At 40.8% G+C, this 26,611-nt stretch overlaps 1 long non-coding RNA gene across 2 annotated transcripts in view; it reads right to left on the reverse strand.

Moving 5' to 3' along the window:
* Positions 1–26,611, reverse strand: part of LOC129147988 (uncharacterized) — a 140,599-nt gene that overhangs the window by 60,792 nt on the left and 53,196 nt on the right. For both annotated transcript variants that reach the window (XR_008555199.1, XR_008555200.1), the window contains exon 2: positions 19,990–20,090. This is a non-coding gene — a long non-coding RNA (uncharacterized LOC129147988). The remainder of the gene's footprint in view (positions 1–19,989; positions 20,091–26,611) is intronic.

Consider the following 26,611-nt stretch of genomic DNA (forward strand, 5'->3'; position numbering starts at 1 on the left):
CTCTCCCTCTTCCTTCCTCTCTGTAAAAAATCAGTAAAATATATTTAAAAATAAAATAAAAAAATAAACAAGTGGGACTACATCAAACTTAACATTTTTGCACAGCAAAATAAACTATCAAGAAAATGAAAAAGAAGTCTATGGAAGAAAATATATGCAACCCACATATCTGATAAAGGGTTAATATGCAAAATATAAATGGAACTTATATAACACAATAGCAAAAAAAAAATGACACAATTTAAAAATGGGCAAAGAACTTGAAAAGATATTTTTCTAAAGAAAACCTTCAAATGGCAGGCAAGTACATGACAATGTACTTATCATTAATCATCAGGAAAATGCAAATCAAAACCATATCGCCTCACACCTGCTAGGATGACTATTATCAAAAGACAAGAGATAACAAATGTTGGAGAGAATGTCGAGAAAAGGAATCCTTATGCACTATTGCTGGAAACATAAATTGGTGCAGCCACTAAAAACAGGATGCAGGTTCCTCAAGAAATTAAAAATAGAACTACCTTATGATCCAGCAATTCCACTTCAGGGTATAATCCAAAGGAAATACAATGACTATCTGGGTTATATTTGTACTTTTGTGTTTATTGCAGCATTATTCATAATTGCTAAGGCATGTTCTATAAATTGAGAACAGTCCCAATATTCTTTAAAAAAATATAACAACCTAAGTGTCCAGCAACAGATGAGTGAATAAAAATAATGTGGTGTATAAATATACAATGGAATATTATTCAGCCTTAAAAAAGGAAGATAACCTGCCATTTGCAATAGCATGAATAAATCTGGAGGGCATTATGCTAAGTGAAATAAGCCAGACAGATAAAAAATGAATACTGCATGGTATCACTTTTGTGGATTAAAATAAAGTCAAACACACAGGAACAGAGTAGAATGCTTATTGTTAGGGGTTGGATGAGGAGGGGAAAAGGAGAAGCTGATAAAAATGTAAAAACATTCAGTTATCAAATGAATAAGGAGTGAAAATTTAATATGTAACATGGATTATAGTGGATAATACTGTGTTGTTTAATTAAAATTTGCTATGAGAGTAGAACTTGTGTTTTTACAAACAAAAAAAATAAATATGTAAGGTGATGAATATGTTAAGTGATTTGATGATGGGAATCCTTTCATGATACATATGTATATAAAATCATCATGTATACTTTAAATATCTTACAATTCTACTTGTCAGTTATACATCAATAAAACTGAAAGAGAAATGATGTATTTCCCACATTTAACTTTCTATTTGTAATAATAATAAAAAATAACTTCACAATGGAAAGATCTAACCCTTACCATCTTAATCAAGTGCTCACATTTGGCATCACCAATAGTAAGTGCTACCTGGTATAATGTGAGGTGTTGTGCACAGCATCCCCTATAAAAAAATTCTTACTGAACATGTCTAACCTGAAGCTAATTACTCCTTTAAACCCAACTTCCAGTTTATAGGAATATAAGAGATAAAAGCAGCAAGATAATTATCATCCAGATGGAAGGAATTATCTGAGCAAATTCAGTTTGGAGGTGTTTTACAAGACAAGTGGTCCAGTTTCTTCAAAATTCAATATTATTAAAAAGAAAACAGGTGCCCAGTGGCATGGCTCAGTGGTTGAGCATTGTGAGCCAGGAGGTCACATTTCGATTCCCATTCAGGGCACATGCAGAAGGTAGCCAATCAGTGATTCTCTCTCAACATTGATGTTTCTATCTCTCTCTCCCTCTTCTTTCCTCTCTGAAATCAAGAAAAAATATATTCTTTAAAAAAGAAAAAAAAACAAAAACAAGTATTGGGACTGTGGGACTGTTCTCAATAAAGACTAAAAAAGATACAGAACCAAATATGATGGGTAAACTTCAGTTGGATTTTTGTTCATTAAAAAAACTTCAGCATATTAAGATATTTGTGGAAAATATGAGAAAATTTAAATATGCACTAGTATTAAGTTACATTAAAAACTTACAATTAATTTATCTAGGGCAGTGGTCGGCAAACTCATTAGTCAACAGAGCCAAATATCAACAGTACAACGATTGAAATTTCTTTTGAGAGCCAAATTTTTTAAACTTAAACTTCTTCTAATGCCACTTCTTCAAAATAGACTCGCCCAAGCCATGGTATTTTGTGGAAGAGCCACACTCAAGGGGCTAAAGAGCCGCATGTGGCTCGCGAGCTGCAGTTTGCTGACCACGGATCTAGGGCAATAATAGTATTATAGTTATAAAGGAAATTTTCCTTATTTTTAACAGATGTCAGGATATCTTAATTTTTAGGAGTGTCACAATGTCTGCATCTTACTTTAAAATGGCAAAATGTTCACAGTTGTTCCATCTAGATGTTTGATGCATGAAATGTATTACATTACTCTTTCAACCCATTCTTCACATTTAATTTTTTTCATAACACACTATTTGGTGTGGGAGTGAACATATTCTACTTAACTGTTTATTGTTTAGAAAATTGTCCTAAGAAATTAGTGATAGTGACAAAAATTTCATCAAAATGTTTCTGATGAAATAACTTAAGTGTATAACAATTATAAATATAGATAAATAAGCTCTGTATTCTCAGATTTAAAAAAAATCTTAACAGGATTTTTTGGCAGGCTGATTCTAACGTTTATGTAAAACAACAAAGGGCAAAAAAATAGCCAATTTGTTTCTAAAAGAAAGGGAGGCAATATTTGTGGTTCTGAATATAATGATCAGAAAGTTATTTTAAAATTAAAGAGGTATTGTATATGAATGGACTAACTGATAGAACAAATTAGATAGCTCGCAAAACAGGGCATGTATGTATGCATGGAATTTTGATACATGATAGAGGTGGTATGACAGATTCCATGGGAAAGGAGGAACTATTTAATAAAAGGAGCTGGAACAGTTATAATTCATACTAGAGGCCCAATGCACGAAATTCGTGCAAGAGGCTCAGCCCTCGCAGCCATGGCTTCGTCCAGAAGGTAATCCTGAATGTTGTCCGGGAGGTCGTTTGGCCGTCTGGTCTAACTAGCATGTTATGCTTTTATAATTATAGATTATTATAGACTAGAGGCCCGATGCACAAAATTCATGCAAGGGGCTTGGCCCTCACTGCCGCTGCAGCTGCCTCTGCCTTGGCACGGCAGCCAGGGGCCTCTGTCTCAGCCCCCACCGCTACAGCTTCATCTAGAAGGTCATCTGGAAGGACATCCAGTCTAATTAGCATATTACGCTTTTATTATTATAGATAAGGGCTTAAATGACTTTTTCAACCATCCTTGTGCCAATAGGTAGTTAATTAGATTGTTTTATTAGTAAAGGCTTTGATTGATATGTTAAGAGATCACTTAGAAATCTGATGGCTCAACTATTGATTTTTTAAAATCTCTATACTGATAAAATAAAAATACTAGTCAGTTAGGGGTAGGATAGTGTTTTTAAAAAGAAACTATGAAAGAAAATTAGAAAAAAAGTATAGGAAATATCTGAGAATGAAAAAAGTCTTTTAAGCATGAAGACAATGGAATGTCCCTGCTAGCTGGGGGGAAGGAATGCTCAGGCGTTGCTCAAACCTGAGTGATTTGGAGCTAGAGATGGCGGAGGTATTCGAGAGGTGGTGGGGCAGTCACTGTCCAAGACTTTGAATGCCCTTTAAAATCTTCAAGGAGCATATTCCCCACCCATCCCCGTCCGTATACCCAACAAAGAACAGTGCCAGACATTTTATCCTGCTAAGATTTATTTCCAATTTAAATCTTGGAAACTGCACATAGGCATAATAATTTTGGTCAATCAGGAGAAAGCTTATTGTGTTTCAAAACAAGTCATGCAAGGAAAGATTTAAGGAATTTCATTTTAGCCTGAAGATGTGAAATTTAAACTTCCACTAAAGGATGCTTGAAGGAAATGTTTAGAGAAAGTCATGGTGTTGGCTAGACTCTTTCTGAGTGACTTATTCTGATGTCAGGTATGTGGTAAGGTTAGTAAGAATCTCACATTTGGCACAATCTAGGTTCTCATGGTCTCAAATAACAAGCTGGTCAGACACGGATTTTATTTTCCCTCAGTGTTTAGATTTCATTCCACTGTTGGCTTGGTAGCTATTTTTCAACTTACACATTTTAAATGAACATTTATCTGTTGGTAAGCAAAGAAGACCACAGAGAATATTTTTTTCTCTGTTTTTAAGTTTTTGGTCAGAATATTTAGAACTCGATGAATTCCAAGGGAAACAAAGATCTAAGCTAATGACTGGAGTTGCTGCTACAGAATTCAAATCCTTGTGTGTCATCTTTGACTGTAAGTTTTAAAAATTAGTGATTATGTGGTGTCAAATAATGTGAGAGCTTCTGCCAAGCAAAGCAAAACTAAGGAATAATGTCACAACAGGGAGTGTTGCCAATCAAATGAATGAGCTCTGAGCAATAAGGGATACGTTTTAAGTAGGAAAAGTCACCATTGGTAGAATTCCAAGAATACTGTTGAACTGATAAACTGTCAAGTATCTGTCCCAATCAGTATGGCTTAGTCTTGAAGGTGAAGTTTAACTTGGCTGCATCAGTTGACACAGCCTGAAGCTGGATTAAAGAAACAAATAAAATGCACCAATTGCATCACTCAGGGAAGAGTGCTAGGAATATTTCAAAGCTAGAGACACAAAGAGATGTGAACCTCACTGAGTAAATGAACAAAACAGAATTGAAAAAGAGCTAGATGGGTATATCAGAAGTTCCTTCTCTCGGGCATTACAGTAAAGCAGACTTCCTTTTATCCTGTTATCCATCAAGAAATTTGAGTTATGGAAACCACCCATAGAGTACATTACAGAGAATTTTAAGTCAATATTTGATATATCATTAACGGCATTGCTGAGTTTGGGGAAAGAAATAGAGGCTCTCCAATGAGGCCCTGCATCTGAGAGGTTTAAATGTTGGGGCCCTCAATGCACAGAGATGCTGGTGATTGATGGAGAACATATAGAAAAACTGGAATGATTTGCAGGATTGGGAGTAGGGTTGAGGAAATAATGAGAGATTCAACTCTGCACGGCTAAACCAGAATTCAGGAGAGAGGTGGGTAATGGTGCACGAATGTTTTCAAGTTCCCAATGCCTGTGAAGGAGAACGCTTCAGTGCTTTTAGAGCAATAAATTCAAGCTAATTATTAGGATAAACTTTCTGACAGTGTTATTTGTTTTCTTTGGGAGATAAACTGCTCCTAGCACAGAGAAATGGGAAAGGTTAAGCCACATACCAGCTAAGAGAAACACATTCTATTATGGGATAGGAGTGTGGTGTCTAACACACTTTCTAATGGCAGGCATATGACTATGAAACACATATTTACCATTGGACTGGTTTTTCACTTGAACCCCTCAGCATGGCCAGGATTAGGAGAAAGTAAGGTAACTGGACAACATCCTGAGTGAGGCCACATCGCTCAAGAGAAAAGAAGTTTTTGTCTGACTCATCACGGGAAGGCCCCCAGGGAGTCACAAGCTAGGAATGAATATGGGTGAATGTAGAAGGAATCCATGAGGCAAGAACAGCTTCTTTGGAGGCCCAAAGGGTGTGGTTGCTTGTGCTTTTGGGTGACATTTTGGTGGCCACATCCACCTGGATCTCTGAATTTCATGGGGATATTGCATGTCTCCTGTTAGCACCTTATTTTCAGATTTGCTTCTCAGGTGGTACTCCTAAGTAGCAATGGACATACTTTTGACCATTTCTTGGATTTATTTGTCCCTAATAGCAGTCACAAGTCCAAGACACAAGTCCAAGTCTTCAGATTTTGTATCCACTGTTATATTTATAGCATCCTGGACTTTTTCTCTATTCCTTGTGTTTAAGACTCTTGGGGTACCAGTATTGCCTGATTTAATGTGATATTTTTCTTACCTTCTCTTGGGATCTTCCTTTAGGAGGACAGACCTTTAATTCCTTTTCCATATTGTCCAGGACCAACTATTCAGGACTTCTATAACAATCTGATGTCTTTCCTCATAAGGTTCTGTTATATATACACATCAGGTCAAAAATAGCCTAGGTTGGCAGCAATATCCATAGTGAGAACTATCCATTTAAAGAGTGGCTAGACTATGTCAGCTTAAGTCAGCATCTTGTTTGGTAATATACAGGGTGAGGCAAAAGTAGATTTACAGTTGTTAATTTGCAAAATAATACAATCATTAATAAATAAACTGTGTTTTGCACACTCACAACTGTAAACCTACATTTGCCCCACCCAATATGCAAGGCCCTGGGTGAGAAAATTCAGCATACATAAAGATGAATGAAATATAAATCTAGACATTGAAGAACAACATTTCATTGAGGGGGATTGGACACATAACATCTTTGATGTAAATTGGGGAGTGATGTGATCCTACTGTCTCTTATGGTAAAAGAGTGACAAGGCAACAAATGGCAGGTCACTAGTCAAGGTCAGCTTAGCACCCTGGCTGACACAGGTGCAGCCCTCACCTACGAGAGAAATGATTCTGTAGTTTTACATGAAATCCTATAACATTCTTTATTAAATGGTCTAAAAGTATTCTTAAGGAGATCTCCCTTTCTCTTCTTGACCCTTAATCCCTTTTCACTCTCCTGTTTTTACCATCACATATATTAGAATGATTTATTAACAGAAATTTCCATTTTTTTCTTAGTTTTTAAGAGTTTCAGTCTCGCATTAACCACAGACTCCTGGGAATATGTATCTCATCACCACTTCTGTCTTATCCCAAACAAAGTTTACCTTTTTCCCTGATGGCACCACCCCTCCAACTTTTGTGACCCTAACCTTCACAGAATCTTTCAAATGTCTGTCACCCAGGTGTCACATCTTGTCATTATCTTTGATTCTTCTTTATGTGTCTGGGTACCAATACATGTTTATTACTCATTTATGCAACAAATCGTCATCCTTATCCAAGTTACCATCAGCTTTCCCTTTGAACACTGCAATTACCTTCCCTTTTGCCCATCTATAATTCATTCTGCAGACATCAGCCAGAGTCGTCTTTCAAAAATATTAATAACATCAGGGCATTGCCTAATGCCCAGTGCCTTAACACAATTAGAATAATTTACTTCAACTTATCAGGACCTAGCGATATAGGCCCTGCTCTTTCTCCAACTCCATTTTGTATTACTCCTTATTCTCGATATTAAATCCACAGTGGTTTTCTTTCTGTTCCACCACCACACCAAACTTGTTCCCTATTAGGACCTTCCCATTAGCTGTTCACATTGCCTGTAGCACTTGTCCAGATCCTTTGTTGGCTGGCTTCTTCTGTCATTCAGGTCTCAGTAGAGACATCTGTCATCTGCTCAGAGTAGGCAGCCTGATCATCTTCCTCCCCTCTGTTTCTTTTTTTTTTTTTAAATAACATGGCCTTTCATAGCTTTCGTCACTATCTGATACATTCTTTACTTATCTAAGCTCTATGAGAGTTTGGGACTTATCTCTCATGTTCAGCACTGTATCCTCAGAGCCTTCTAAAGTACTAAGTACTGGAAATATGGACATGAATATGATAAGATGTCATTCCTGGAAATGGATCTGTTCTCCATTTGGCATTGTTGCCTGATCTCTAAGCCAATGCAGCCCATTGTGCCTTCAGACGTCTATGATCTGAAAGACTGTCCCTTCAGACTGACATTTTCTCCCTTTAGAAGCACATCACGTCTTTTGTTATAGTTGGTCAGGGAGTGGTTCTGTCTCTCCAAGTTAGCTTCATGGAGGTCTGAGGCCTTCATTTTGTGTTACTTTTATGTTTCATCTCCAGTGTTTAATTATTTTAAAAAACCTTCTTCTTGTTGCTTTATGTGTTCCAGTCCTGTCTTAACTAAACAAGTAATGCTCTGTTTTGTGTTGATTTAAATTCACCATATTGCTCAACACAGAATAAGTGCACCTGATAAATTCTTTATGGATTGATTTTCAACATTATCCTATCTAATAATAGAGTAACATGTAAATTACCATCACTCTGCTACGCCCACGATTGGGCGGCGGGAGGCTGGGGGGCAGGACTTGGGGTGGCCTATCCAGCCATTGAGAGGCACGGATCTGCTGCCACTGAGGGGGGCTACCCTGCTGTTGAGAGGCGCAGGGGGCGGGACTCCCGCCCCCTGTGCCTCTCAACGGCCAGATCTGCGGCCGCTGAGGGGGCTGCCAAGGACACCCGGCTGCACCTCTCAACGGCAGGATAGCCAGGTGTCCGCGGCAGTCCCCCTCAGCAGCTGTTGAGAGGCGCAGGGGGCAGGAGTCCCGCCCCCTGTGCCTCTCAACAGCAGGGTAGCCCCCCTCAGCGGCCGCGGACCATCAAAAGTGTGGGAGCTGGGTGCCTGTCTGCTCTGGCACCAGCGGACAGGCACCCAGCTCCACCGCGAAAAGCGAAAGCGTGTAGGGGACCCTACACGTGCATGATTCAATCATGCACTGGGCCTCTAGTCTTTCTATAATGATTATAGTCACTAAATATGACTATTAGAAAAAGGGGTATTTTGTTTCTTAATATGTTGTTTTCTTCCAAAAAATAGAAAGGAAAAAGGAAACATGCCTTGGGGAAAGCCTTCACTTACAGCATTTAGTAAGCAGCTGATTCTGAGGGTCAGGGCTGATGGTTTTATTTTACTTCCCAGCAGCAAACAAAGTGAGAATGCTAATAATGAAATTTTAAAATAATCCCTTGAAATGAAAATGTTTTTGAAATTAACTTCATATATTTCTTTGGAGTAAGGATGGCTGAGATTTAACCCTCTATCATTTCCAATACATCCTGAATGGCATAAATCCTAACCAGATTTTAATTCATTTTTTGAGGAAACTTTCTTCTTTATGTCTCATTTCCTGAATCCTACCCTGCAGTCTAATTTGGAGCTATCCTGAGTGCTGTTTTCAAAATTGATTTAATTGTAAATGTTGGAGACCATGTGAATTGTGGAAACTTATTACCCAAGACAATGTGTTCTTGCTCATAAAAGAGAAGATATATTGAAGATAATTTATCTAATATGTCCAAGTATATATTTAATATATTACCTAATATGTTCAAAATATAATTATTAATTAATAAATCAATAGCAATTGCTATTTGTTGAGGAAGGGTTATATTTTAGGGACAGGATTAAAAACTTTGCATGCTGACTCCTTTGCTACTCTTAACAATTCTATGGGTAGTTCTTATTATCCCTATTTCTTAGATAAAAAAAAAAAGTGAGGCTTAGAGAGTTTAAGAAATCCATCAAAGTAAGTGAAAGAGGTAGAATTCAAATAGGGTTCTTTGTGGCTACAAGGTCTCTGGCTTTACTTTCTTTGCTATATAAAAATGCATTGACTCTGTGGTCAAGCAGACTTGTATTCAGAGCCTGCTCTGACTTTGTCATATACCAGCGAGCTAGGGGAGCTTCAATGAATGGTGGGATGCACTGGCCTTGTAGACCAGTTGGCAGACGATCCCTGGGAAACTGCTTTCAAGCCTTTGTTTATGATTTGATGGAAAGAAGCCAGTTTCAAAATGTTCATACTGTGTGATCCTATCATTCTAATATTCTTGAAAAGACAAAGGTGTAGTGATGAACAGATGAGTGGTTCCCAGGGGCTAGGGATGGGGAGAGGGAGTGGGGACAGAGAGGTATCCTGTACAAGGAGTTAAGCAGGGGTGATGAAATAGTTCTCTGTCCTGACTGTGGTGAGGGCTACATGAATCTACATATGTGTGACACTCACAGAACTGCACATGACAAAAGTCAATTTTACTGTATATTAACAATAATAAAAATGGTAGAGCCAGCACCCTCCCAGGCTCTCTGTGTCATCAAATGTTATCCTGTCCTTACATTCTGTTGCTACATTGCCATCTTTTCCAAAAGCGACCCACACCCATTTCTTCTACCTACTCCATAATATTTGGCATGTTGTTCTCTCTCTCACTAAATTACCACACAAAGGCATTCATGACCCCTACTCTCCTACACAGGAGGACTTCCCTAATAATTCCAGCTGGCTACTTACCATGTCTTTCTTTTTAAGATTTTTAAATTGATTTTTACAGAAAGAAGGTAGAGAGAGAGGGAAAGAAATATTGATATGAGAGTGATACATCAATTGCCTGCTTCCTGTATGCTCCCTACCTAGGATCAAACCCAAAAACTGGACATGCGCCCTGACCGGCAATCGAACTGGTAACCTTTCAGTGCATAGGATGATGCCCAACCAATTGAGCCATACTAGCCAGGGCTGCCCTGCCTTGTCTCTACTCCTACAACTCTTTCTGTATCCTTCTTCTTGGCACATAGTCTAACACTTCAATTATTCAAAAACTGTTTCAGGTGCATATATTGGTCTGTCATGACCAAAAAGCTTTGTCCTCAAAAAGCATGCAGATAGAGGACAAACCCCAGACTTGCTGGAGCCAGAGTAATCAAAACGTTATGTCGAAAAAAGAGCCAAAATTATTTCTATGAGTGTGAGACTTTTGGGAGAATAGCTTAGGACAAAAATACCAGGGCTCATGAAATTCCGATTGTCTACACAATGATTAATCACAAAATTTCATAGAAGAATGTGCGAACACATAACTGGGCATATGCGTGCGTGCACACGCGCGCACACACATACACACACACACACCTGTACTAAGTTTATAATTCCCACTATCTGTTCAAAATGACTGCTTGTGATCATAGTGAGGTAAAATGGTAGCTTTCTATTTTTAGATTAAACACGCTCATAAAACTTCATTTTCTTATCTCTGGTATACACCCTCCCCTAAGTTTGCTTTGGCCTATGCTCTAATTATCTTGATCATCTATATTTTTGCAATCAAGTTCTGGAAGGGACCAGAATATTTTGACTTTTTGAAATTGCAAAATATTTTTACTACAAACAGTCTATCTGCAGCCAGATTTGTCTGTGTGGTTTTCTCTGCTGAGGCTTTCACTCCACATTTAGTCAATGGATACTGATTGACAACATCCTGTGTGCCAGGTACTGTGTTTGAAGTTGTGAGTAGAGAGATTAATTAGACAGACATGATCCCTGTATTCATGGGGTCTACTAACTAGTGGCTATAAGCAGACAAATGAGCCACTACTTATAGGACGTGTGTGTAGGGATGTGTACAGTATGGGTGAACCTAGAAGAAATACCTGACCCAGTCCATGAAAGTCAGATGCTTGGCTGAGTTTTCAGAATAAATAAGAAAGGTAGGAAGGAATTGACAGAAGAAAAAAACACATGACAACATTATGTCCAATAGTCTGGGATTCTGGTACCATTGTAACCTGATATCTTAGAAATGTACTCTCTTCTGTGCTGTGGACTCAGCAGAATGAGTCGCCTGCACCTGTTGTTTGGCCCTTCTGTGTGATCCTCAGGAAGCAGAATAACCTATCATATGCATGAGCCAGTTAAGGTCACAGGGCCTAGGGGACGGGTCCCTAGGTTTGCTCTGGGTTTGAATTCCACCTGTGTGATAGTTTACTACTTCCTAGCCTCTCTACACGCTTCAGTTTCTCCAACTATAAGTACTAATACCTACTTTACAGGGTTATTGCCAAGGTGAAGTGGGCCAATAAATGCAACAGCATGAGATATTGTTAGGCATCCATGTAAACACTGCCCGCGATTAACATGTGTGCTATGTGTGCATGCCATAGTTCCCCAACTACATGGGAAGTTTCTGAAAGTCAAAACCAAATTTTAATTAAAAGAAAAGTCCAAGCATTTTCCACATAAAGTTCCATTTAACTCCTTCAATAATTCTGTGAGTTTGCTATTGTTTTTCCCTTGTTTCAGATGGGAAGGCTGGGGCTCAGAGATGCTAACTTAACTCTCCAAGGTTGCCACCGTGTAAATGGGAGAATTTGATCCCATGTCCCTCTCACTGTAATGACCCTGCCGTTTCCGTGACATAATAAAATAAAAGAAGAAGCAAAATGTGCCACTCCCGGTTTTTCAGTTACAAACAAAAGAAATGGAGATGAGCTAACTTGGGCCAAAAGGAAATGATTGGAAGGGTCGCTGGTAGTTCTCAGATTGATGGGATGAACAGAGGGCAAAGTCTGGGATGGGAAGCCGAGTGTGCAGAAGATGCTGCCATGGCCTCCAGTCTGGGACACTGGATTCTGCCACCATGGCCACCTAAGCAGGTTCCAAAGAGTCCTGTGTCTTCATGACAAGGTTGTAGTTTTATGCTGTAAAGATTACTCCCCTAATATGTAGGGACCAGAAGAAACAGGTATCTGGCCTTTGGGACCTGAACCTATATAGTGCCAAGTTTCCCACCACAGGGAGGGGCTTCTGCTGCAGATGTCCACCAGTCACCCTGGAGGGTTTCTTTGGGAAATCAAGCTGACTTTCCTTGTGATCCAGAGCAATAAATACACCAAGCATGTCAAACTTGCGGCTGGCGGGCTGCATGCCTTTTTTAAACCACGAATTTGACATGCTTAAAATACACTTTAAATCTAGGACAGTGGTCGGCAAACTGCGGCTCGCGAGCCACATGCGGCTCTTTGGCCCCTTGAGTGTGGCTCTTCCACAAAATACCACGGCCCTGGGCGAGTCTATTTTGAAGAAGTGGCATTAGAAGAAGTTTAAAAAAATTGGCTCTCAAAACAAATTTCAATCGTTGTACTGTTGATATTTGGCTCTGTTGACTAATGTGTTTGCCGACCACTGATCTAGGAGAAGGTGAGCTGGCATTACCCGTTCTGCTTGGATTCTGGGCCGACCTGCTAGTGTAAGGAAGTTTGCCAGTGTCAAGTTCTGGAATTTTTGTATGGGAAACTGAGATGATAGAGAATAGCACAAAGAGGAGTAAGGGGCTGGGATTCCAGGTACTATGAGAGAGTCAAGGAAAAGTTCAAGCATGAGAGAGTCAAGTTCAAGTACAATGAAAGAGTCAAAGCAAAGTGAAAAAGAAAAGGAAACACAAACACTAACAGTCTAGGAAAGGATCCCAGGGAAGGTTAAGAAAACAAGGCTAGTTTTATATAGTATTTGGGAATAAGAAAAAAGCAGAGTCCCATGGGACACAGATAATAGTGTGGTGAAGACCTAGGGTGAGGGACTGGGGTGGGCTAGAAGGGGGTCAATGGGGAAAAAAGGGGGGATATCTGTAATACTTTCAATGATAAAGATTTTTTTCAAAGGAAAAGAAAAAAGCAGAGTCAGTCTCTGATAATGTGGGAGACCCTGATTTAGAGATCATGGTAGGAACAATAGGGCTTGTTATAGGAAGAACTTAGAGGTGGGCAAAGAAAGATACTTCAGGGTACCATGTCAGAAAGAGCTATTCTAAAAGGAAATTTAGAGTTACAGTTTGCCCAAACCTCCTTCCAAAATGAAAAAGTTGTTTTGGCCTCACATTTTGCAGCAAGACCACAGATTCCTGACTGGGTCACATGAACACTAAATCCATTCATTTTTCCTTTGATGTGTGTGTGAGAGAGAGAGATGGGGTGTCCAACCTTTCTCTGGGCCCAGAAACACGGAAAATGAGAAGGGAAGAGAACAGCTATCTAACTGCCCAGTGAGCAGAATTTAATACATATTAGATATCAGTACATCTCTATCCATTCCTTTGTGGTGAGCTGTTTCTGCATCAGGAGGTGTAATCTAGGTTTTCTGAGTGTGAATTGGGGGAACTGTTAAAATCATTTTAACTATTATTTACTGGGGATTTCACATCAAGCATTATTCTGCATGCATTTATTGACTGCTCATATCAATCTACAGAGTGGGTAAAATTACTGTCTCCATGATACAGAAAAGGAAACTGAGGCTTGGGGGTGTAGGTAACTTGCACGATCTTATACAAAGGAAGCTAGAACTTTAACTTGAGTTTTGTAGAACACTTTGGCAGTTAGCTGATTTCTGCTGCAAATACCAGAATATGCGCCCAAAGTCCCTTAAATCCTGAGACACATGTTGTTTAACAGAGCGGGGAATGTGGAAGGGGCTGTTCAGCCACACAGTGATGTCATCAACAACTGGGGTGTCCCTCTTTCTGTTCTGCCATATGTGTTGATGCTATTTCATGTTCAAGGGCATCGCTGTTTCAGACATCCCCTGAAGACATGACCACATTTGTTTAAAAAGAGAAGGGGATAGTCTCCATAAATCTCTTCTTTATTATTGAGAAACCACACTCCTAATGCCACCCCCCCCAACCCATATTTCTCTGCATGTGCTGTGGACTGGTGTTAAGCCACATGTCTATGCCTCAATCAAATCACCTTCTGAGATGAATTACTGTGATTGGCTCATATCAACCCTGATTCACCACCTGAGGCTGTAAAGGTCCACATCCCTTAGCAAGTGAAAGAGGGTTTGGAGGGAGCGGTGAAGGTGATGGCAGCTGGGACGGCAAGCAAACTTGTCTGCCACACAACAAACCATTAGTATTGCTCTAGAAACTAATTTCGTTCTAATACCACTGATGGAAATGGAGGAGAGAAGAGAAAAGGAAGTAAAGGAGAGGAGGAGAGCGGAAGGGGGGAAAGGTAACATTTACTGAGCATTTGTTATGTCAATTTTGTTCATCCCGTTCACATGCTTCACCACATGTTCTTCATATGGTACTTCCTTATATTATACCCACTTTCTAGAAGCTCTATAAGGGCCTTCAAATCACACAGCCCCAAATGGTGGAGTGATTATTTTAATACAAATTGAATGATAGAAAGTACATGGTCTTTTGTTTTTAAGGGATAATGATTGGCAATTATTCATTGTACATAGAAGTATAAAGGAGACTAATATCAAAGGAAACTGCCATCTTCTGGAAAACTAGTCCAATGCCTCCTAACCTTTCAACCCTCCCAGAACCTCTGATTAAGCTGAGCCATTAATTCATTAATTGTATGCACAGCTTGCTGTGTGCGTTCTAGGGTTATTCCTCGGTATTGGGTATTAATAAAGTAAGAGGAAGCTTTTCTGACCCTTTACTCCCATATATCAGAGGCTGTGGCAATCGTAGACAGTCCTGGTGGGAAACCAGGGGAGGAGGGGAAAACAGGAAAAACTCAGGCAGGAATGGTACAGGAACTCCAAGAGGGGTTTCTAATATTTCATTGTTATTGAAAATTACACTTCATAAAAAGTCCTGTTCATTTAAAAGTCCGAAGAGTGACAGAAAAATGGCTTTCATACTTAGGTCTGCTAAATGTATGATAAATCAAGAAAGATGGGACAAGGAGAAACTTCAAGCAAAACAAAACAGAAAATCAGTGTGTAGTATAAATAACACTTCATTAGTGCCGCAGGGCCTTACGAAACAGCCTAGAAAATTCCACAGAGTAATCATCATGTCCAGCGTGGGGGAGAATAATTTACTATCATTAGGGGTTTGTAATCCCTGCGATGGGGAGGGGGAATGCAGGCACATAACTCTTTAATGGCAGTGGACTTGCAGGCATAAATCCCTAAATGAGGAGATGTGAATACATTTTGGAAAGTCGGGTTTCTGTTGGGTATGAAAACCCGTTGGTCTGTCTGGCTTGATCGGCTTGCTGACCCACGTCTCTGACCCGTTCCCTGAGAACAACCATTCTGTCTTTAGAGGGGCCACACTCGGGTAGAGCGCCGTGGTTTGGTCTCCTGCTGATCAGCACACATCAACACCATAAACACACAATTCTTGTTAGCGGCAGTTGGTGCTGAAGCCATGGCAGCGTGCCACGCCATCCCCAAACACTCTCAGCAGTAACCCCAGTGTTTTCTGTCAGGAAAGCCCTTTCTGTACTAAGTTTTAGACATTCCACTTCTTGTGGGTCCAAAGCAGAAATGAGAAACAGAAAAAAATTAACAAGTTTACACTCCACCTCCGAACTCCCCTTTTCTCTCTTAGCAGCGTCTTTCCTCTCAGTGCTATTTAATTCTCAAACTTGCTTTGACAAAGTCTTCTCTGAGACAAAGACCAGAAACTTATTAACATGGAAATGGAAATGAAAGACAATGGTTTCAGGGTTACTGCTCCCACAGGCAGTTTTTATTTTAACTTGGATCCTATCCTTAAGCAAGATTTAGAAATATTTTCACAGGGATGCTCCCTGGACGAAGATGGCTGGACGCTGGGTGGGAAGCTGAGGGTCCCCAGACTTTTGGAATATAGACCATATGAGGTGGATGATTAGCATCTGACCAGAGGAAAAGGAAAAATTATAGTCAAGGAAGGAAAAAAGCAGTAAACCACGTCTCAAAGGGAGACAACAGAAATGCACAGCAATAATATTCCAGGGCAGGTGCTGGAGGAAGGGGTCTAGGCTGGGTAGTGGGAGCATGAGACTACTGTCCAAGGACCAGTGGTCCAGGGGGAAGCTCTGAACAACACAGAAAATGTCAGAAACCTGCTGTAAATGGTGCTGGCTACACGGGGGACTGGGTTCAGTCAGGGGTCCCTCACCCGGTGGGATGGGTGGCAGAGGAGGATGAGTGGTGGCCCACAGACAGCCTTAAAGAGGTCAGCAAACATCCAAACTCTTATTTAAAATGTTGTGCAAAAAGACTTGGAGCTTTGATGAAATTCTCAGAGCAGTACGCCACCCAAAAGTGGCTAAGTGAAGCAAGCCAATGAGAGGGGCCTCTGGGGGTGTCCCAGAATCCCACTGGAGCAGAAGTGGTTCCCGCCTTCTGATTCCACCTTCTCTCAGCACCTGCAGCAGGACCGGCCATCTATTTCCCTTGTCTCTACTTGGGGGTAGCCCAGCCATCAGCTGCAGTCCCTCATCTTACAGATGCCTCAGGTGTGAGTCAGATGCCCCTCCACACCCTGAGAACCAGGAGGCTCAGATCAAACTCTCTCTTCCCTAGGGTTACAGTGGGGCTGGGTGAGGATGGAACACACAGTACACTAATAGCTCTTTTCAAAAATCCCTTTTGATTATACAGCCTCCAGGCATTTTAACTTCAAATAGTTTATGCTCGTGAGCGGTGCCCGGCCAATATACTGAAGGCTGGGATTTGGCATCTTCTTTGCAAACCCCGTCTGGAAAACCTTACTTGGGGTGTGGGCAGAGTTGGAGTCTGCATGCTTGGGGAAAAACTAAGACTGAGATAGTATCATTTGGACAACCTGCTCCTGATGGGTATGTTGGAGGCAGGAGGGGTCCCATGGCTATGAGCAGTGTCCACCAGAGACAGGTACCAGCCTGTCTGAGCACCAAGGGTCCAGAGGTCAGTCCCAGGAGAGCCACGCTTCCTCTGGTTCTTGGAAAAGTGGGCAAACATTCAGCTTGCACCTGGAGAGGAGGCTTTCCTGGTCTGAGTTTTCTGTTTCGTGTTGGTGAAGCTGTTGTCTAAAGGCACAGCTGCTTTCTTTAGTGGGTGCTGAGAGTGACAGATTCCTATGATGGGGTGCACAGGGCAGGAAGGGATAGGTGAAGAATCAGAGGGGGACAGTGGTGGAGGGGTTCCCAAATACTTCCTTTTAGGAAACATTTCTGTTAACCAGTAGTGACAGCAACAACGATGAACGGTCCTACAGGGACCTGGCTTCGGTTTCTGTTGTAAGGAAGAAAATAGACCACTCAGAGGGGTTTTAGTATTCCGGTCTGCAGCAGGCATGGCCCATGGCCAGTCTTGACATTGCTAGAGAAGCCCAGAAGATTTCCTTAAAAGTCCCAAATTGTGTTTCTTGGTAAAACAGAATCAGATACAGAGATATCCCACTTATCCAGCTTTATGGAGAACAGGCCACTCCACAGAAATGAATTTTTCAGATGGTATTTAGGTTTGTGCTATGATTTAATAAAGTGTGATAAGGTTTTGTTTGTTTTGTTTTTTTTGTCCTCCCTGTCTCGTTCTGGTCCTCACCACAACCCACACATAAGGCACGAAGGTTTCATTAATCCCACCCGCAGCCTGCATAAGACACAGCTAGCAAAACTGGTGGTCGGTCACCTTGTCCTCACAGCGGCTAGAGGTCTTCAGACTCCAGATATCGCTTAGAAATCTTTTCAATATATCCACATATATGATAATTTGGGAAATCCCACTTTAATTCACTACTAGTAAGGAGAAGAGTTGAATTTAATTCATTAAGTGTTCTTTAAGCAGCTTTTTAAGTGCCAAGTGCTGTTAGGTCCTGTTGAGAGATGCTGGATTTAGAAAATTCTGTGATAAAATTCGTGGTGGCTGGGGTGCTACTGTGTTGTGGCTAGAGTCAGGGAGGTAGGTCACTACTAGGAGGACCAAGTAGGAAGGAAAAGGAGAAGTGAGAGCTGGATGGGCAGACCATGACCCTGAGAAAGTGGGCCAGAGGAGATGGAGCTGGGCAAGGAAGGTTAGGTCATGTGCACTGTCAGCTGGTCACTTGTTAGAAGTTTCTTCATATTTGAGATCACCTGTTCTAGCCCATTCTTAAGAAGTCCAGCCCCAGTGTTTCTGGGTACTAGTAGAAGAGACATAGTCCCTAATCTCAAAATCTTTACTAGCCTAACTTCATCCAGGAATTTCTTCAGCTTTTGCAAAAATGAAATTATCCTACTGAAAATTTTGGAGGTCTCCCTCTATTTTGAAGCATTTGCAATGCCCTCCTTGGGAAATATGTAAATCCCATTCTATTAAAGGTTTAACATTGAAGCTCAGGTATCCATTGCCCCTTTGAGAGTTGGACAGCAGAGAATGACTAAAAGGAGAAAAGGCTCTTGTAACAGATTAAGCAAATCCCTAAGATAAATGTCTAATCAGAAGGAGAAATAGGCACACCTTTTGAACACCAAAGTGCCCCTTCTTCATTCTTAGTATATTTCTCCCACATTAAAGAAATCCACTTTGCTCCCACTTCTAGGAATGTATCCTAAGAAACCCAAAACACCAATCAGAAAGAATGTAGCTAAGATCTGGAAACAGCCCAAGTGCCCATCAGTAGATGAGTGAATAAAAAAGCTGTGGTACATTTATACCATGGAATACTATGAAGCAGTAAAAAACAAGGATCTCTTACACTTGGAGACAGCATGGAGGGACCTGGAGAGTATCATGCTAAGCGAAATAAGCCAGTCACAGAAAGACAAGTATCACATGATCTCACTTATATGTGGAATCTAATGAACAAAACAAACTGATGAACAAAATAGATCCAGAGACAGAAGCATGGAACAGACTGTTGAATCTCAGAGAGCAGGTGGGGGAGAATGGGGGGTGGGAAGAGATTAACCAACAACTTGTATGCATATATCCATAACCCTTGGACACAAACAATAGGGTGGTGAAGGCCGGGGGCAGGGGGCGGGGGCAGGCTAGAAAAGGTCAATGGGGGGGAAAAAGGACATATGTAACATTTTCAACAATAAAGATTAATAATAATTATTATTATAAATAAAATTTTTAAAAAGAAATCCACTCTGCCATCTCCTTTCTTTGCCTTTCCCTCTGCCCACTCCCTTGGGTAGACTCCCTTCTTGAGCTAACTTGACTTAACCAGCTCCAGGGTTGGCCAAAGAAGTTCCCTCAATTATTCTGGAATCCCAGCTCCTTCTGGCAGTGACTTCACACTGATGATGGGCCTTTGGGAGCCTGAGGCTCTGGTTTTTTAGCCTGAGTCTGTTACTATCACTTTAACCATCACACACTCACACTTCCCAGGCATTATTCCCTCTAGGAAACCTATCAGCTATCCCTGGCTCACACCAGAACTCCTGCCAATCATTTGCCTGAATCTTCATTGAAGACCATGATAATGCTTACCTCCCCTCTTTTAGTCATAATGAATCACCTGTCTTAACCCCTGACACTAGCTACCATCACCTGTCTACTGTCCATCTTGGGCCCTTCTCCTTATAGCTCCTATCTTATCTGGTTACTAATAGATCCTGATGGAAATCATCTTTATAAGCTATTAAAATCCTCCCTCAAGTACCTTCTTTAAAAGTAGAAAGACTTGCCCAGCCAGTGTGGCTCAGTGATTGAGCATTGACCTATGAACCAGGAGGTCACAGTTTGATTCCTGGACAGGGCACATACCTGGGTTGCAGCTCGATCTCCAGTGTAGGACGTGCAGGAGGCAGTCGATCAATGATTCTCTTTCATCATTGATTTTTCTCTTTTTCCTGCTCCCTTCCTCTCTGAAATCAATAAAAATATTTTTTAAAAAATAAAAATAGAAAGACTTTCAGAAAGATATAACTGTTACTTACATATTAATTGACATAGATTATTTTTCAGTGGAAAATACAGGCAGCATTGAACTATGTAAAAAAACTTGGATCTTTTGAGTTTGCATTAGGGGTGGAAGAAAATCTGAAAAGATGAAAAATTGCAGGTACAGAAGATTAACTTTTCTCAATTTTGCCAACACTGGCATAAGGCAGTTCAATTTCTGCCTAATAAATGTATGAAGCCATATAAATATTTTCCTTGTCAGTTAACTTAGTTCAAAAAATTCTAAAGGGAGACTTTCAAATAAAGCACAATTAATCAGTCCAAATACAGGCATTCTGAAATGCTTTTAAAAAAACTGTTTCTGGGAAAGATCCAAGATGGCAGCAGGTTAGGTGGAAGCTACACTCACCTCCTCCCAGAACCAAACTGGAATTACAATGAAAGTGTAAAAAGTGTTCCTGGAATAATGGAATGGTCACATGACACCTTTTATGCAAGTCTTTTTTTTTTAATATACATTTTGTACCCCAAATTGTAAACTACTTTAGAAGACAATCCCATGCCGTTTGCATGTTTAGAACTCTGGAACTGAATAAATTAGTTTCCATGTTGGGAAATGGGAGTTGTTTGGTTTGGGGTTCTATTCTAGACTTCGTATTTTCGTTTTTTTCCTTCTCTTCCTTCTACCCATTTCTGAATCCTTGCTCATTTCTTAAATCCTCTTATGGCACCTAGTTTTATTATTTGAACATGGTAAGTGCTGAACAGTGTTTGTTAAATTGAATTGAAGTCAACATGACCACATATGGGCCCATTTTACCTATAATTCTAGGGCAAGATGGACTTTTTGTTTTTCTGTTGTGCGATGAAAGCAAGTTGGCAAAGAGCTAACAACTTTTCATTCCCTGGAATCACTTTTATTATTTATTTACTATTTGTAGTACAAACATGTTTCCAAGAACTTAAGCCACTAGAATGTAGTTTTCTACTTAAATTCAATCCCTCTGTTTGGGAACCTTCTATCTATCAGGGAGAGTTTGGCAAAATTCAGAAACTAGTAAGAAAAAAAAAAATGACTGCAACTATTCTTGGGATAGATGGAAAAAAAAAAGAGGAGAATTATTTATTGAATCCCTTCATGCCTAACCGACCCATAACTGTTTCCAGAACCAGTTTGAACTAATTCTGTGTCTTGCACTATTTTATTTCGGGCTTAACGGACTTTAGGACCACAGAAGGGGGAACTGGTTTGGCAAAACATTTCAGACTATTCTTTTCTCTTCTCCCTTATTCCCCTCTTTTTCTTAAATGGTTTGGGTCTTGGCAGAACCAGAAAATGTTTTTCTCTAGTGCTTTTTATTTTGTCTTTAACTTTTAACTAAATGTGCATTTCAAAGAAAATGCAACCCAGCTGTTTCTTATTCTTTTGCACTCAACAAAATGGTACTTTGTAAAAGCCATTCAATGTCCAAGAAGCCTTGAGCCTCTTACAAAAAAGTAAGCCTTTCTTTTCTTTGAACCAAGAATGCAAGCTTCACCAAAAGGAAAGAGTTGGAACCAAGAAAGGCTGTGCTTTGGTTTAATTTAAACTTAGAATTTGTAAGTGACAGAATGATTGCAGCCTTGGCAGGATGTAGGTATTTCCAGGTAACTGAAATTTAATTCTTTTATTTATGAGCCTGACCACATCCAATAGTGATAGTTGTATAGTCTCTTCCCTAAGGACTTCTTAGAAGGTAAAATAGTGTGTGTGTACGTGTGCATGTGTGTGTCAGGGTCGGGAGGCATGGTGACAGGTAAGAGGGGGTTAGCAGGAAGAACAGTAATCCCACCCAGACAGATACATTGAAAAAAAGGTGGAATGAACCCTGATTATTTCGGACCTCATTATTAAAGAAAATGATCATTTCCACAGAAGATGAATTGTACTTTAAAATTGTTTCTAAGTAGATTACTAAATGAATAATGTAACTCTCAATAAAATACAAAGAGCTATTTTAATTTACTTATGAGAGAGGAAATTCCCCAATTTTGGAAAGATCTATTTACAATACTGCAGACATTTATATTTTCACTACAACACTTACATATTCACTAAAATAAATTGCTAAAGTTTTTCCACTTGGAAACTCTTTTTTGTCTTAATTAGAACTTATTGAATAATTGGAAGTTTAAAAAAATATATTTCTCTAAAGACATTTCGTAAGTCCAACTTTCACTAATGGAGAACTAACTTTCCCCATCTTCATACTGCTCTGAATTCAAATTCATTAACAGTTAAAAAGAGAAGTGCTACAAATATTTTTACAGCTTCTGCTGTGGAAAAAAACTGTTGATATGATGAAACTGAATTTAGTAAGAATTATGTTGATGCTGCGGCAAATTTTGGCAAGACCCCCTAATTCCCTGCGGGCATGTTATAGGGGCACTTAAAAATCCTACCTCTTTCTATTACAAGACTACTTGGTGTTTGTTATCTCTGGTATTCTTTTGGTGTTGTCTGATCTTTAGACTTGTGCCTTACTTTACTCTAAGTGAGACTCACTTCAGCACACATGTACTGAGAGGGCGGAGAAGGACCAGGGCCTCTAACCCACCAGAGCTTTTGCGGGGAATAGGAAAAGGTTCCTATTCAACTGAGAAGTAGCTGTGAGGCATGGCTTGCAAAGTGGACGGTGCCCACGTGCAAAGAAAAAAAGGCTTGGGTGACTCTGCACTTGGAGAGGTCAGCACAGGCTGGGTTCTGGTCCCCACTCGATGAACCAGCACAACAGCTCAGATCTGAGATTCGCATGGACCATCCAGGGAGATGAAAGGAATCTGGCCCTAACCAGTTTGGCTCAGTGGCTAGATTGTTGGCCTGCAGACTCAAGGGTCCCAGATTTGATTCCGGTCAAGGGCATGTACCTTGGTTGAGGGCACATACCTAGTGAGGAGTGTGCAGGAGGTAGCTGATCGATGTTTCTCTCTCATCGATGTTTCTGACCGTCTATCCCTCTCCCTTCCTCTCTGTAAAAAAAATCAATAAAATATATTTTTAAAAAACAAAGGAATCTGGAGAAATCTACGTCTGATGAAGGACTTGAGAGGTTTACTGGGGGCTTTAAGATTTAAAACCTCATCTCAGTCTCTCCTGCAAAACCTTCAGGGAAGTCTCTGTTGCTCACTAATACTTGTGGAGCTGGGGATTCCTTCTCCTCTGGGGAATAGTAAGTAGTATTGAAATCTGACTCAAGATGAATGTGGAGAGTTAACTGAGGACAGAAACATCTGAATCATTTTAGATGCCTCGGAGTAGCCCACTGGAAAAAAACTCAGAGGCCTCCGCCCACCTGATAGATTATAATATAGAAAAGGTGAAAAGGCTAGACAGGTCTTGAATCGAAAAAAAGTCTTTCTAAAAGTCACAATTATAATTGTAGTGCCCGTACATTTTTAAGACCCGCCTTTTCTCTTTGGGGTTTTGTATTAAAATTCCAGTGCCCTTGGTGTTCATAACTTTTCAGCCATTATTTCAACAATCTAACTACGTGTTGAGTTTTACCTGTGCTAACAATTCGAGAAAGGCCAGTTCGTGTGGAGGCTACATGCAGGTTGCCTGGCTGGAAGAAGGATGCTCAGAGGAAAAGTGGGAGGTCACCAAGGGAAACCTATGACTGCTTCACAGATTTGTGCGAGGACACCCTTACCCTGCAAAATTGACTCCATCCTCATGATTTTAACACTTTGGTAAGATTTGAACTCATCTATCTTTTTCTGCTTGCTTGAAAAAAGAAGAAGAGCCTGGCCGACAGTGGCTCAGTGGTTGAGAGTCAACCTATGAACCAGGAGGTCACGGTTTGATTCCTGGTCAGGGCACATGCCCAGGTTATGGGCTCGATCCCCAGTGTGGAGCGTGCAGGAGGCAGCCGATCGATGATTCTCTCTAATTATTGATGTTTCTACCTCTCTCTCCCTCTCCCTTCCTCTCTGAAATCAATAAAAATATATTAGAAGAAGAAAATGCATATGTATTTGGTATACTATTGCCAAGTATTAGGTGTTTATTCATAAGTGATTTCTTATGGATTTCTCCTCACAGTCACATGGCGCACCTATCATCATTTCATAGCTAGCAAGAAGGAGTTGGCATTTAAACCCAGAACTTCTAACTCGAAGTCCAATTCTCTTTTTGCTATTCCAGCGTACTCACATGTGTTCACTTCTGTCTCTGCTTGGTTTTCCCTTTTGATGATCCTGCTACTGGCATTTCTTTACAGTCAGATTTTCTCAGGACAATCTCCTGAGTGAGGTCTTACAGTCCCAATGTATAAGTGAAACAACTGAGGCCCAATCCCAGGCCCAACACTGCAGACCTAGACAAGAGGGCAGCAGTGTCAGACACGCCCAACTTGGAACCACTGGGAACTTCCTCCTCTGCATGGGTATCTCTAAGGAGCCACCCAGCATTGACTGATACCTCCTGGGGACCCACTAGCTGATTTGTTGTGGGTACCAACACAGACTTGAGAAAAGCAATTCATAACCTTCACTCTGAGCCAATCCACACCTCAAGACACAGCATGATTATTGGCCAAATTAGATGGGAAACTGGAGTGTCTTGTTTGGCACTGAATTCTGGAGAATGCTTTCATCCTTGTATTGTCCAAGACCGATTTGGAGTTCAACTGGAACCAGAGTGACTGGAAACATTTTGCAGACAAAAGAGAACTAGTTCAGATTTCTTATTTTTTTCTAATGAAAAACTATCAAGGAAAATGCCAGGGAGTGACCAGGGCCATCCCCCTGCATCCCCAGTGGGAAACAGTCCAGTCGCAGGATACAGGGTGTCTTAGCAGACTCCTTCATAACTCTGCCCCTCGCTCCAGCTTAAATCACTGGCCAATTGCAGAGCAGGCATAAATCGCCCTGAGCCCATGGTGCTCACTAAATGTTACTGTGTTATTGAGACATAAATCCTGTGTCGGCTCAATGAAACGTCTGTGACCATCGAGTTAAACAAGTCGAGGCAGCTACTTAACGATTTCCAAACATTCGATTATTAAAGTTCAGACAAGAGGTTTGGGAGGAAAACCATGTTCAAATGGACCTTAAACAGTCGTTTCTCACATTTGTGCAGCAAGCAACAGCCATAAGGACTCCCCCACCTCTGAACTCCAGCTCAGAAGGGCCTGGAAGGAAATCTCAAAGGAGAAGCAGCCCAGGATTTGGGGAGCCTGGCTGACCTGTGTAAACTGTCATTCCATGAAGCCCAGGCTTGCTGCCACTCTCTTGGAACCTGTCTCTAGGGCGTCTTCTACAATGAGAGTGGAAAGGACTCATTATGCCCAACAGATGTGATTCCAGGTAGTGGATTGCAGCAATTTATGCAAATGAAACAGCACTTTTATCTGGATAGGTCCTTATTGTTTTGAAGAATATCCCCATGTATTTTCTCCATTTCTTCCCCCCGCCCCCACTCCCTGTTACTCCACAGAAACATTGGAATGATCAAAAGAGGACTTTCTTAATATCTCGCCTACACACTACAAATTTACCTACTTCTCCTTTTCCATCCCTGGTGTCAGGATGAGAGACATGTTCTTCCTTCTCCCCATGATGAGCCACTTCACATATTCTGGAATCTCAGCCCTTTTCTCCTTCTCTTCCCTGAGAGACTTTGCTCTATGGCAAAACTTCCCTCTGTGCTCTGTTTGCAACCTCTTCTTTTTTTATTGGCCCTGTCCCATTAGCATTTAACAAGCTCAGTCCCCCACATGTCTAGCAAACACTTCTGTCACACTCTACCCCCATATACTGCCTTATCTGTGTCCTTTCAATGCCAAACTTGTTTAAGAGTCTTGATCACTCACTCTCTCCCATGCTTCACTTCCCATTCAATCCTTAAGCCACCTCAGCCTGGCTTCTGTCCCTAAATTCTCCTCTAGATCTGATCCTGCCAAAGTCGCTGTGTAGGTTGGAAGTCTCTGGCAGCAAGTAACAGAAAATCCCACTCAAGCTGGGTTAAGTTAGAAGGCAGGCCATGGGCTCATGCAATTGGAAAACAAGGAGCAGGACAATGACCTGACATCGCCCAACCCAGTGGCTCCAGGTTGACACCCCTGTCTGAGTCAGGGAGGTGCAAAAGGGCTGTGGTAGATCAAGACTTTACATCAACACACACTGATATTCAGAAGAGAAAAAGCCATCCCAGCTTCGGGCTCTCTTTTGGGAGCACAGAAACTTTTCCTTTCAACTCACAGAAAATTTCTCTTCCCATTTCCTTAATGCAAATTATATGTTATGTGTCCGTTCCTGAAACCAGCTTCAAGGGGAATGTCATAGAAATGCCTTCCTTACGAGCACTAAAATTTCTCTTACATCAGTGGTTCTCAACCAGGGGTGATTTTTCCCCCACAGAATGCTTGTCAATGTCTGGAGTGAGTTTTGATTGTTATGACTCTAATTGTGGGGATAGAGGTCAGAGATGCTGGCAAACATCCTA

This window comes from Eptesicus fuscus, chromosome 22 (genome assembly GCF_027574615.1).
Source record: "Eptesicus fuscus isolate TK198812 chromosome 22, DD_ASM_mEF_20220401, whole genome shotgun sequence".
Lineage (NCBI taxonomy): Eukaryota > Metazoa > Chordata > Mammalia > Chiroptera > Vespertilionidae > Eptesicus > Eptesicus fuscus.